The following is a 14,483-nucleotide window of genomic DNA, read 5'->3' as shown; positions in this document are numbered from 1 at the left end:
ACTTTTAGTGATTTGATGAGCCACTAAGAGGCTATTAAAGCTGATTTTTAACTCTCTTCTCAAATTTTAATTTAAGAGCCAAACTAAGAAGTTGTTGGAGATGCTATAACCAATATCTATTTTGTTCTTCCTATGACCACTGAACTTTGCTCTTTTTAATATTATGGTCACGGAACTTCAATTCTTGACGGCATGATTACTTTAACCTTTTAACATTGGTGACCATTCAACGCCTCAAAACGACTGTTAACGGTTTCAAAATAAAAAGGCATAAAGTACCAAAATAGGCAGAAGGTTTTTGGAGAAGTACAAATTTAGGCTCAACGTTCAAAATAGCACCAATATAGACTTAATGTTTACAACATAATATCAATTTAGGCTTAACGTTTACAATATAGCATCAATTTAGGCCTCACATACAAAATAACACCAATATAGGTGTAACGTTTACAAAATAATACGAATTTAAGCTTAACGTTTACAAAATATATCCAATTTAAGCTAAACGTCACAATTAAATTAACCATATTATATATTTTTTTTCCTATTAACTTTATATGTTATCTTTTTATTTAGTTATGTTTTTTTATTTATTATAATACAATTAATTAGTATTCTTGCCCATTAAGATCATATATTTGTTTTTCATCAATGATTCCATGACTACTAAATTTCATTGCTTATGTAATATATGCAAACTAAAAGTAATTGAATATCCACAATTGATATATGTCAGTATTCAAAATATTGTGGATATTTAATTATTTTTAGTTTGCATATATTACATGAGCCATGGAATTTAGGAGTCATGGAATGGTTGATGAAAAACAAATATAAGGTTTTAATAGGCAAAAATACTAATTAATTGTATTATAATAAATAAGAAAATAGAACTAAATAAAAAGATATTCTATAAAGTTAATAGGAAAAAAAATATAATATGGTTAATTTAATTGTGATGTTTAGTTTAAATTGGATATATTTTTTAAACGTTAAGCTTAAATTCATATTATTTTGTAAACGTTAAACCTATATTGGTGCTATTTTGTAGTGAGGCCTAAATTGATGCTATATTGTAAATGTTAAGCCTAAATTGATATTATGTTGTAAACGTTAAGCCTATATTGGTGCTATTTTGAACGTTGAGCCTAAATTGGTACTTCCCCAAAAACCTTAGGCCTATTTTGATACCTTATCCTAAATAAAAAATTCGAATAGTTAATGATATTCTAACGAACTTTAATTTTTGAAAATTTTCATTTTTAGATCATTTATGTATTGTTGGGTTAGAGAATGAATTTTTAGAGAGAAAAATCTAAAAAAAAAAGTGATTTTGGAAAATAAAAAATGTGGTTTTATGTAAATACCGTTTTGAACAACTTTAATTTCATTTTAAGGTCGTTAATAATTATTTTGATGAGTTAGTTAAAGTTAAGTAGCCATCAATTTTTAAAAGTGTAAATTTTAATAACCATATCGTTAAAAATTAAAGTTCAATGATTATAATATTAAAATAATAATATTAAAATAATTAAATTTTAGTGTTCAATATGAAAAAAAAAAGTAGAAGTTAATTTTTCTAAAACGAAGAGAATTAATTATAAGTGGGCCCATCACAATAAGTTTCTTACCATTTCCTAAGTTTTCCTTATTCTCAATATACTTCTATTTCCAACCCATTTACCCATCAGTGTATGTGTAAGTATTTATCTACAACTCAAAAATTTTCATTATATATTTAATATTATAAAATATAACCTTCTGCAACACAGCAGTTTGACTTAGATTATGATTTTTGTCCATTCTTAAGCCAGACATCCCATTGATTCTCTATTGGCGTATTACTCGTTTTATTCTCCAAACTAAAGTTTCAAAGTAAATTAGGACTTTAAACTATTAAAACCATCAATCAGATTCTTAAACTAAGTAAAATTCATCAATTAAGTCCCCATCATGAGCAAAAATTATCAACTAAGTGTCATCGAAAATCATTCGATTGAACAATTTCAGAATCTTTTTCCCCAAATCCATTTTGAGCCAACGCAGATATCATTATAGTCCATATTAAATAATCACAGTTTCTGATTTTATGATAAGATGAAGACTCAATTGATGAACTTCCCTTAGTTCAGGGACTGAATTGATGATTTTAATAGTTTAAGGTCCTAATTGACTATAAAATTTTAGTTTAAGGATCAAAATGAGTATTATGTCTTTTCTATTCTATTGCCTACTTCTTTTAATCTTTAAATCTTTAAATGTCTTTTTTTTAGAAAAAGTCCAAAACAGTATTCTTTCTTTCACTTTGCTCTATTTAAAAAAAAAAATCAAATGGTATGATTGAATTTTAAAATGGTATACTTTTTTAATATACCATTATGTACAATTCATTATCAAACAATAATATTATTCTTTTTTTTTATGTAAAATCTATATACAAATTAGGGAGAAGTAGGGTAAATTACACTCATGACTACTGAACTTTACTCATTTTAACATTGTGGTCACTGAACTTCAATTCTTAATGGTATAATCACTGAACTTTACATTTTTTAACACCGGTGGCACTTCAACACCTCAAAACGACCGGTGACGGTCTTAAAATAAAAAATTTGAAGAGTTAATGATATTCTAAGAAACTTTAATTTTTGAAAATTTTCATTTTAAGGTCATTTAACTGTTGTCTGATTATGAGAAAGGGTGTGAATTTTTAGAGAGAGAAAGCTCCAAAAAAATATGATTTTGGAAAATAAAAAATGTGGTTTGATGGTAAATGTCGTTCTGAACAATTTTAATTCTTCAATATTTTCATGTCGGGGTCGTTAACGGTCATTTTGAGGAGTTAATTTAAGTTGAGTGACAACCGGTGTTAAAAAGTATAAAATTCAGTGACCATACTGTTAAGAATCGAAATTCAGTGGCTGCAATATTAAAATGAGTGGGTGCATTTACCCAGAAAAATTATGAAAAGATGCTAATGATTTGTTCGATTACAAATAGAGGTATGTGGTTTAAAAGTTTGCAAATAAATGTACGTGATATGTTTTATTTACAAAATAAAGTATTACAAATTACACTGTTACGTTCTGCCTACAACCAATGACATCTTTATCTTAAAAAAATTATTCTTACATCTCGACAAAATACAGCCCCCTAAGCACAACTTCTTAAATCGGAACCATGAATCATATGATGAAGATTTTATGTTTTTTTACTTGATATTTAAGTATATTTTACATAGTTGCAATTTGATTTTTGGTCTGTGTTTTGTCAATATATATAGGGTATTGCTATTTACCACTCCCAAATTTCTAGTTACCGTCTCCTATTATACAATTTTGCCATTTTTATAAATTTTTTCAAAACTGAAATTTTATCTTTTTCTAGAGAATTTTTTTTATTTTACCCTAAGCGGAAAAAATTTGGCCAGGCGGATATTTTTTCTGCCTAGGATAAAAAAAATTGACACCAAAATGCAAATTTGTCCAATTTTTTATGACGAAAAATGCAAAATCGTCCATTTTTTTTTGCAACTCATCAATTATTTTCAGTAACGTATATTTTCACAAAAACATATCTCGTCCAATTTTTCCAACTCGTAACCATCTATTTTCGGGGTTCTAGGGTTGTCACGCATCAATTATTTTCATAATTTCAGTTTTGATCAGCCTATTGCCATGCATTTTTTCATAATTTCTTTGATAAAAAAAACTTAAATTTTAATGTTTCCGTCTCGTAATCATCCATTTTCAGAGTTCGCGGGTTGTCACACATTAATTATTTTCATAATATCAGTTTTGATTGGAAGAGAGAATTAATTAATAGTTTTTGGAAAAAAAAATGAAAAAGGTAAAAATGTCAATATAGGGGCGGTGATAAGTAATTAGGGAGAGGTAAATAGCAATCCATATATATATAAAATTTAAAAAATAAGATAAAAATGCTTTTAATTGTCATCAAAACTTAAAATTGTGATATCAAATACTTTATTTTTGTTGTGTAAAAAAACATATAACATACGATATCTTTATTTGCAAACTTGTAAACCGCAGACTTCTCTTTGCAAAAAAGGCAAAACACAAACATTTTTTTTTACTTTGCTCTATAGATTAACTTTGGTTTGAAATTGTATAATTTTTTTTTTACAAAATTTCTCATTACTTTTTTTTGTATTATTTAATAAATATTAATAAAACAAAAAAACATATTTAAGTAAAAAATGAAATGTTATGAGTGTGGGATCATTAAAACAAGATGAAAATATCTAACTATAGAAAGATTTTTTCTTTAAGAAAAATGTTTTAATGTAGAGGATATTTTGTAATAATGTAAAGTAGTGAGATGGTAATAGTTGGAGTACCCAACCATTAGAGATGCTCTTACAAAAAAAAAAAAACCATAACTGTCAAGGATACATGTTCCAATCACAAGGACATACCTGAAATATACGCTCCTAAATCCCTAAAACATCTCATAACTTACGGAAAGGGGAAACATGCACAAAAGTGCATAAGCACGTGAGCCAATCAAGCATTGCCATGCACAAACCTACCCATCTGTAAGGTACCATTTTTTTATCTCTATAAATAGTCATCTTAAAGACCATAAGATACACAACAACTTCTACTTCACTCTACTTTCTTATCATAATACTATATTTCGGCATCTTTACTGACTTAAGCATCAGAGAAGGGGCGTTGGATTTCAGCCCATCTCTTTTATAGTTTGCTAATATCATCTCAAGTGTCCAAAAAGTAGTTTAACAAGCTCACATTATAGTTCAAAGACATCAAATGGTGCGGTGAGTGTGGATTGAACTATGCATTACGACTCAGATGCATAGTTTTGTGTTTCAACCAATTATTGAGCTAGCTTCGGATGTTCCTACTCCTTCAACTATTCTAGTTAGAAATTGAGGCCTTGTTGATGCAAGTGATAATATACTAGAACCATTACACATCACTCCGACGTTAGACCAAAAGATTAAGGCATGCTTAGGATCTTTTGATCATGAGCAGCGGCGATTCATGGATGAAATTACAAAGAAACTTATGTATAATATAGGCTATGTTTTTCATAAAAAAAATATAGGCTATGTTTAAGAATCCATGAATACTCTTTGAGCTGAGCATGACATGTAAATGGAGGTGGTGCAAGCGAAGCTTAAGGAGGAAAAAGAGGCAAACAAACATGTTGACAAACATGATTCCATTGCTTGTTCTACTGAATATCACATCATCTGCACTTGCCCTCAAAAAAGAAATGCATTAGAAGAATCTCAATAGAGTATTGACAAAGGTGATCTAAAGAGAGGACCTCCAGTCCTATACGCTAAAGACATCATTAACCTCCAAAATAGTCTAATCATCTTGAGAATTCTAGATCTCAAAAGAGACGTACATGCCTTCGTCATGATTCTACCGAATCTCTACTTCGGCAGTATGAAGCAAGTCGTCAAAATCTTTGAAGCCAAGATTCACAGATCGATGGAAGATTATATCTGATCCAAAACCCAAGATGGATAAAGTAACTTCTCTTAAGGATGATGTATACAACCTCATTCAAAAGGAGCTTTGACATGCAATGTTGGAATGGATTCGCAAATACCATAGATTACGAATGTTGATACTCCTTTGTGCATAGAAATCACGCAGAAGACAATGCCCTGAGGATTTAAATATCCTTCATTGAAAGATTGTAACAGTATGAAAATCTTACTGCTCATGTTAAAAAATTTCACAGGGCTTTGGAAACAACTACCGCAACAGATGCTCTCATGTCCATACTCTTTTCTACTACCTTGAAAGAGTCTAATCCATATGGTATGATCAACTTCTCCCAGATACCATCCGATCATTCAACCAAATGGCAAATGAATTTGCAGAACATTTCATCACATCCATTCTTGAGAGTAAAAGTATGCAAGATATGAATTATTTGGTGCAGGAACCTAGTGAATCTCTTAAAGAGTGGGTGGACCGATTCTAGAGAATGATCATTCAAATCAAGCATCTAAATGTAGATGAAGCAGTTGAAGCAATGGCTTCCAATTGCCAAAGCAAGGATCTATCCAAGGAGTCCACTACTAGGAGGCCAAAAACTTATTTAATATAGAAAGCTCAAGATTTCATCAAATGGGATGGAGATTGCTTAAATCCCTTACTTAAAGATAGGTTGGGGCCAGTCAATAACCCAAGAGAATCTAGAAACAATAAGGGCAAGGAGCACCGAAAGTCAAGAGCGCACACAGATTGAAACCTCGCTCTTTTAAATACCTTTGGAAAAGAATTTATCTATTGGGTGGAGAGAAACAAACAACACATCTGGTATCCTCCAAACCTGAAATCCTCTAGGAGATGTCACAATGGTATGTATTATGAGTTTCACAAGAGTGAGGGCTATGAGACCGAAGATTATAGACAACTAGTAGTAGAACTCAATAAAATGGCCGAAGCTGGCAAACTTGATAAATTTTTTAAAACTTCAAACAAAATAAGGGAGCCACGAGACAAAAACCAAATAGAGCAAACACCAAAAGGAGTTATCAAAGTCATAATCATAGGCAAGTTTTTTTTATTATCTAAATATGCTACTGCAAGAGTCTTACCAGAAGATAAGAATGAGCAGATAAAAGTGGTTAGAAAATCTGGCAGATATGCGGTTATTGATGATACTATTTACCAAAGGTCGTTTGACCGAACTTGGTTAAAGTGAATTATCTTCGAATAAGCAAAATACATTCTGCAAGAGATACATGAAGGAATATATGGGTTGCAGAAAGGAAAAGATGCTTTAGGGAAGAAAGCAAAGTTACAAGGCTTTTACTGGCCCAAAATTGCTAAAGATGTGACAGAGTTCGTACAAAAATGTTCAACCTGCCAAAACTATGCACCTATAATTTGATCTCCAACTTTGAGAATCATTCAGCCTATATGGCCCTTTGCCACAAAGAGTATTGATATAGTCGGAGCCTTCCTAACAACCGAATGCCAGAAGAAATATTTGATAGTAGCGGTGGACCATTTCATATAATGGGTCTAAAATGAAGCTATCTCGTCTATTACATCTACTCAAATTATTGCTTTTATTAAAAAAAAATGATTCTATGTAGGTTCAAAGTTTTGCATACTACTATTATTGATAAAGACATGCAGTTTGATTGTAATCCGTTCAGACATATTGTGAAAACTTGCACATAAAGCTTCGTTTTACCTCTTGGCTCATCCGCAAACCAATGGCATGACAAAGGTATCAAACAAAACAATTGTGCAAGGATTGAAGCAAAGGCTAAAGAGATTAAAAAAAATTGGGTTGATGAGTTGCAAAATGTTCTATAGGCATACCGAACACGACCAAGAACAACAATATATGAAACGCCCTTCGCTCTCACATACGAGGGCTGATGGCTACGTTTTTATGGAAATAGGATCAACTACTCCAAGGACGACCTTCTATTCTGAAGCTGATAATAAAACTCACATGCATCGGAAGTTAGAACTTCTTGAAGAGAAAAGAGACCAAACAACAATCAAAATGTCTGCTTACAAACAAAAGTGGAAGCTAATTCATGATAACAAGGAAATACTTTCAAGGAGACCTAGTTATTTAAAGTACCGAAGCTTCCCAATTCATGGAAGACAAAGGAAAGTTGGGATGCAACTGGGAAGGACCATTTCAAATAGTCGAATGTGTTAACACACACAATTACAAGCTTCAAGAGCTTTCAGGAAATCCAATTCCTCGAACATGGAATGATGTGGCTTTAAGAAAATATTACGAGTAGGTAACTTAGTATGTAAACATTTCCCTTCGGCAAAAGTTATATAACTTATCAAAATCATGTCCATCGGCAGTCAAGTAAATAACATCCCTTCTTTTTCAGATCTTACTTAGAATCATTTTGATTATATTAAAGATTATTCATATGCATGCTACAAGGATTCTAATCACAATCTTAGGTTGATACATTTTAAAAAAGACACTGAACTTTTGCACCATTTATTTAAACAATTTTATGTCAAAGTGTAAATGGACTAAAATTGGTTGTAAATAAACATCCATAACAAAACATCCATTTACATAAGGAAAACTTCATAAAAAAATGATGAATATATAAGGTACAAAAATTACAAAGTAAGATCTGGAAATTCTCCGTCGGTAGTTATTTCATCTTTTGGTTCATCATCTCCGGAAAGGAAGAGATTGGCCTAATACTCAAAATTAGCTTCAGAAAAATAAGTCTTCAAAGAATGCAAAAAGTGAACGTTGCACCTAAGAGATCGACAAAGTCCAAGATGGGAAACAACCTCCGTCTTCAAATTTCACTTTTGCTTGAAGTTAGAGATAGTGGAGAGTGGAAGAGGAATCCTTTGTCGTTTGAAGATCTTGAGTCAAGGAATAAACCTTTTCCTTCTTAGAAGCTATTTCTTTTTTCTCAAAAGCTCACCCCCACCCTCAAGCTTTGAACTTATACATCTCCCGAAAAGTTTCCTTTAGGGAAGAGTTTCTGCCTGAAGGACAACTTGTTCAGTTGACATAGGTTCAAGAATCGAAGCTATAGGTTCGATAGCCGAAAAAACCTTGGGAAATTCTTTGGTCGGTAAACATATGTTTTGTGAAAATAAAAAGAATAAGTTTGTCAAAATCAAATAAATACAAATAATCTTTCATGAAAAGTTGAAGCAATAATTTTTTTGTGAAAATCTCTAAAACTTATTGTTTCTATAAAATAACTAAAAACTATTTTTTTAAAATTATAAATCTAAGAAAACACTTAAATTTAGTCCAAAGTAATTCTAAAAAGTTAAAACAAACACTTTTTAAAAATATGTTTAATTGTTGTTTACGAGTATTGCTCTCTTTTTTGTTAGAACGGTTAATATTATTACTTATTTATTATTCACTATTACGGATGATGCGTTGATTGATTTAACTGATAAAGTGGCAAATAATGATAGATAAATGATTTAATTGATAAAGTATCTTTCAAAAAAAGCTATCATATTTAACAAATAAAGAGGTGGATGTTGATAGACAAACGTTAGCTAATTTAACTGATAAAATATCTTTCAAAAATCGATTGGATTTAACTTATCAGATTTAACTAATAAATAGACAGATGCTGATAGATAGACATTAACTAATTTAATTTGATGATTAGTGCTCCAGATAGGGTTAAGAATTCGAAATAGCCACCACAGTCGCAATCTAATCTAACCAATTAAATAAATATCATTCATTAATCAAATCAGAATGCTTTCGAACATTTGTATCCAACTTGGAAAGTGAGAGGGTCTCTCCAACTTCTTTCTAACTTTGCCCCTTTTCAAGTGGTCATTTGTCTCCTCAGTTATCTTGTACCTTTCAAACCTCCAACGGTGGTGTTTGGTGAAGAGAAGTTTGAAAGAGTTTTTTGGACTCAAACCTCTAATTTTGAAAACGCTAGTTTCAAAAGTTTTTTCAATTAGCTTATTGCTACATCTCTCTTCACTATGCCATTTTCCCTTTCACATGACACAAGATACATGATAGACATTTGTTTTCGTGTCGTCTGAATATTTTTCGTGACAGTATTTTAAATGTATGTCATCTGAAGGCGAAATAAAAAATGCGCTCGATTCTCAGATGACATTACGATTACAAAATCTTGTCATCCAAAGAAAATGCGCGTTTTCGTTAAATTTGATGCGCTCAACAGATGACACTTCTAATAAATGAATGTCATTGTATGCCGAAAACAAAAAAGCGGCAAATGAAATTTCACTTACGCGGCCATACCAAATTTTAGGCGCTCTATATCATTTGATTGAAATTTCAGCTGATATATAAACTCTCTCTCAATCCCAAACCCCAGTTTAGGTTACACAAGCTTCATCCCTCTCGTCCCTCTCATCCCTCTCATCCCGCTCTATCTCCATGGTTGATTTGAACATGCAATATTCACTGGGTGAGCTCGAAACATGATACTGGTAAGCCATATTTTCTTCGTTCCTAGCTGTATTAGAGTATCATTGTTCCTTACTCTATCTTTTCCTCATTCGATTTACTTTGGTGTATGTCGATTTCAGCAGCTGGTATAATGATTTTGTGATTTTCAGACCTATCGTTGAAAGGATTAGATCTCTCGCTTAGCTACACTGATTTTATTGTATTTAGATTCACTGCTGTAAAGCTTGGGTCTTTATCTTTTTTAACCTAGAGCAAGACAGTGCCTGATACAGTAGATGGTATGAACTCATCTGATTCCTTTTTATTTGAACACTATTTGCAGGGATAGTAAGAATGCTTCAGTACATGGGAAGGCTGACTGAAGAGATTGTCAATCGGTTCATGCCTTTAGCATATGAGAAGATTTCTTTAACTTACTGAATATATATTAATGTTATGTTGGTTTGAACTGATTGGTCACGCCTTTAGAAGTGATTGTGTATGTTTGATGTATTGTTTTGGAACCTAGAACTCATTGATTTAGGAAACTAGCCTGATTTAGTATATATATTGTTATGTGGGTTTGAACTGAACGATTACATATATGTATGATGTTTTGGGTGATGATGAAATGATTGGTTAGATATAACTGTTTAGGAAGCTAGGACTCATAGAGTTTATGTATGAATGATCATTAAGCATGTGGCTGATTAGGCATACTCTAAAGCTTTGAATGTTCATTGAGATTGGCACTACTCTTACACCTATGAGTTATACTGCTAGAAGTGATTGAGTATGTGTATGTGTATGAAACATGTTTATGTATGATGTTTATGTTTGAGGTTCTGTATGAGTATGTGTACGATTGTTCATTTGGGCATGTAGCTTATTAATCATGCATCAAGTATTAGAGGAACATTGTAAAAGGGTCATTAAACATGTGGCTGATTAGGCATACTCTAAAGCTTTGAATGTTCATTGAGATTGGCACTACTCTTACACCTATGAGTTATACTGCTAGAAGTGATTAAGTATGTGTATGTGTATGAAACATGTTTATGTATGATGTTCTGTTGATGTTTATGTTTGAGGTTCTGTATGAGTATGTGTACGATTGTTCATTTGGGCATGTAGCTTATTAATCATGCATCAAGTATTAGAGGAACATTGTAAAAGAGTCATTGAGCATGTATGAAGCATGTATTAAAAGGTAAATTTAGGCTAATTGCATGTACTGATATGGCTTGCAAATGATAAGATATCACCATACTCTTTTTTATTTGAACATGACCTATGATGATAAGTAAGGAATAGACATGCACGAATAAGTTGTCTACTTGTTATAGCATGTTCACTTGAATATACATGTCTACTTGAATAAGTTGTCTACTATGTTAAGCATACTCTTAAAGCTGAAAACGTTATGAACTCAACTGGCTCATTTTTATTAATTCCGACACATTGGGCCTCACGGCTTTAAAACACATCTGCATGTATTGGATTCATATCTTACTAATAAGCCTCAATCACTCATTCTCCATTTCCGATGTGGGATTCAGTTCATTCCTGTCCTCATCGCCATCCCTTAGGGCCGCTCCTTACTCAGACATTCTTACCCCGACGCCACCCACTCCGGACCGGATCGTTACAGGCCCACCAGCTTCCGCCTGGTTCGTTCCCGAACCACACATCGTACGTGGAGAGTCGGCTCTGATACCAATTGTAACACCCTGGTCCAGTACCATGTAGATATTGTCCGCTCTGGTCCAATTCCGACACATTGCGCATTTGCATGTATAGGATTCATATCTTACTAATAAGCCCCAATCACTCCCTCTCCATTTCCGATGTGGGATTCAGTTCATTCCTGCCCCCATCGTCATCCCTTAGAGCCGCTCCTTGCTCAGGCCTTCTTACCCCGACACCACCCACTCCGGACCGGGTCGTTACAAATTTACCCCACAAAATGGATAAACAATATTTTATTCAAAATTTTTTTTAAAAAAAATGAAGAACTACAACAAGCAAAATGTAAGAAATAAAACTTCACACGATTACAGACTATAAGAAATACAATATTCAGGAATGAATGAAAATGACTATAAATAGCAAAAAGAACCTATAAAAAACATAAAAAAAAATACACAAAACAACAATATATTTCTCTTAAATCCAAATATGTAGAAATACATCTGCAATCCAAACTTTATCATTTAGACAATTCCTAACATTCGGATCTGAGTTCTTTTTTTGTTGTAACCACGTAGAATTCTTGATCTACAGACAAGATAAACCATTTCTACTCTTGCTAAATCCGAAAAAAGCTTAAACGACATAATAATAGAGAGTGGATATAATCAGACGAATAAAGTATTTCGACGCAGATTAAAAAAAAGAAAAGAATGGAAGAAGAAAAGGGTTGACAGTAAATTTTGAAAATTAATTGGGAAAATTACACAGAATTTAACAACTATTTACAATTATGTCAAGTCATAATTTTGGGTTATGTCAAACTAGTAAAATCAGTACTTTTAATATATTTTAAGAATTAGAAATTATAAATTAGAAGTCTAGAATATATTTTCTAGGGTTTATGATTTATGAATTAGAGTCTAGAATTTTTAAACTATGATGTAAAATCATAATATATAAAGAATAATAATATATTAAAAAGTAAATTCATCACTTAATTGTAATTTTATACTTAATTATTATATTCATGTATTTGACCCAAATTAATTTCCAGTAATAATTAGTGGGTTTATATTCGTGTTAAACAAAGCTCACTCAATTTGGTCAAAACTTATAAGAAACTAGTTTTTGGCCCGTGCGATGCACGGATTCATCTTAATATATAAATATTAATAAAAATACAATCTAATCATTACAATTAATGACATAAATGTGTTATATAAATTAAATATTATTATTTGATTTTCACATTTACTTTAAATAATATTTTTATAGATAAATATAATAATAAAATAAAAACTAATATATTATATATTATATTATATTTTTTATCAGTAAAAAAGGAGGAAGTGACACATCAGTTCCATCGTTACTGTTTTATATTATATATAGATATGTAGAGAATTAGAAAGATTTTAGGGATTAATTTAAATTCTGTAGTACTCTTAGATATATGGGATAAAATAATCTTTTTATAGATAAATATACATAATAAAATTAAAATTAATATATTAAATTTTTTATCACTAAAAAAGGAGGAAGTGACACCTCAGTTCCATCGTTACTGTTTTATATTATATATAGATGTGTAGAGAATTAGAGAGATTTTAGGGATTAATTTAAATTCTGTAGAACTCTTAGATATAGTACGGATAAAATAATCTTTTTATAGATAAATATATATAATAAAATTCAAATTAATATATTAAATTTTTTATCACTAAAAAAGGAGGAAGTGACACCTCAGTTCCATCGTTACTGTTTTATATTATATATAGATGTGTAGAGAATTAGAGAGATTTTAGGGATTAATTTAAATTCTGTAGAACTCTTAGATATAGTACGGATACAATAATCTTTTTATAGATAAATATATATAATAAAATTCAAATTAATATATTAAATTTTTTATCACTAAAAAATGAGGAAGTGACACCTCAATTTCATCGTTACTGTTTTATATTATATATAGATAGATGTGTAGAGAATTAGAGAGATTTTAGGGATTAATTTAAATTATGTAGAACTCTTAGATATAGTATGGATACAATAATCTTTTTATAGATAAATATATATAATAAAATTAAAATTAATATATTAAATTTTTTATCACTAAAAAATGAGGAAGTGACACCTCGGTTCCATCGTTACTGTTTTATATTATATATAGATGTGTAGAGAATTAGAGAGATTTTAGGGATTAATTTAAATTCTCTAGAACTCTTAGATATAGTACGGATAAAATAATCTTTTTAATATATTAAATTTTTTATCACTAAAAAAGGAGGAAGTGACACCTCAGTTCCATCGTTACTGTTTTATATTATATATAGATGTGTAGAGAATTAGAGAGATTTTAGGGATTAATTTAAAGGGAAAATTACAAAACTAGGTCAAATGGGAAGGCCATTTACATATTTAACCCATTTACTCAGCCTATTACATATCTAGACTCATTTTGTGTGACTTTCCAAAAATACCCCTGACCTTCCCACTTCCCCCCTATCTCCGCGAATCACCGCTCCCCCATATCTCCTTGGTTATGCGAAAAGTTGCTTCTGCATTAATGATTTCAAGACTTTTGATCTTCCTTTCTTCCTTTAAATTGCACGAAATCTGCACCATTTCGTCAAAATCACAATGAATTTCTCATTTTCCTCTTTTCATCTCTTGATTCTGCAACTTCCGAACCCTAGAAAACGAAGCCATGGTTTTTCATCTTCATGTTCGTTGCTTGGTTTCTTTCTTCTTGTTACCATCAAAGAAATGGTTTTTCTACGTTATTTCCTTCGTTTTTCCCATGTTATCATATTGTTATTGTCGCTTTTGGGGGTGAAAGGGGCGAAAAATGTAAGTATCTGTTT

The sequence above is a fragment of the Euphorbia lathyris genome, chromosome 3 (assembly GCF_963576675.1).
Source record: "Euphorbia lathyris chromosome 3, ddEupLath1.1, whole genome shotgun sequence".
Classification (NCBI taxonomy): domain Eukaryota; kingdom Viridiplantae; phylum Streptophyta; class Magnoliopsida; order Malpighiales; family Euphorbiaceae; genus Euphorbia; species Euphorbia lathyris.
Note: the sequence above shows the minus strand (reverse complement) of the source record.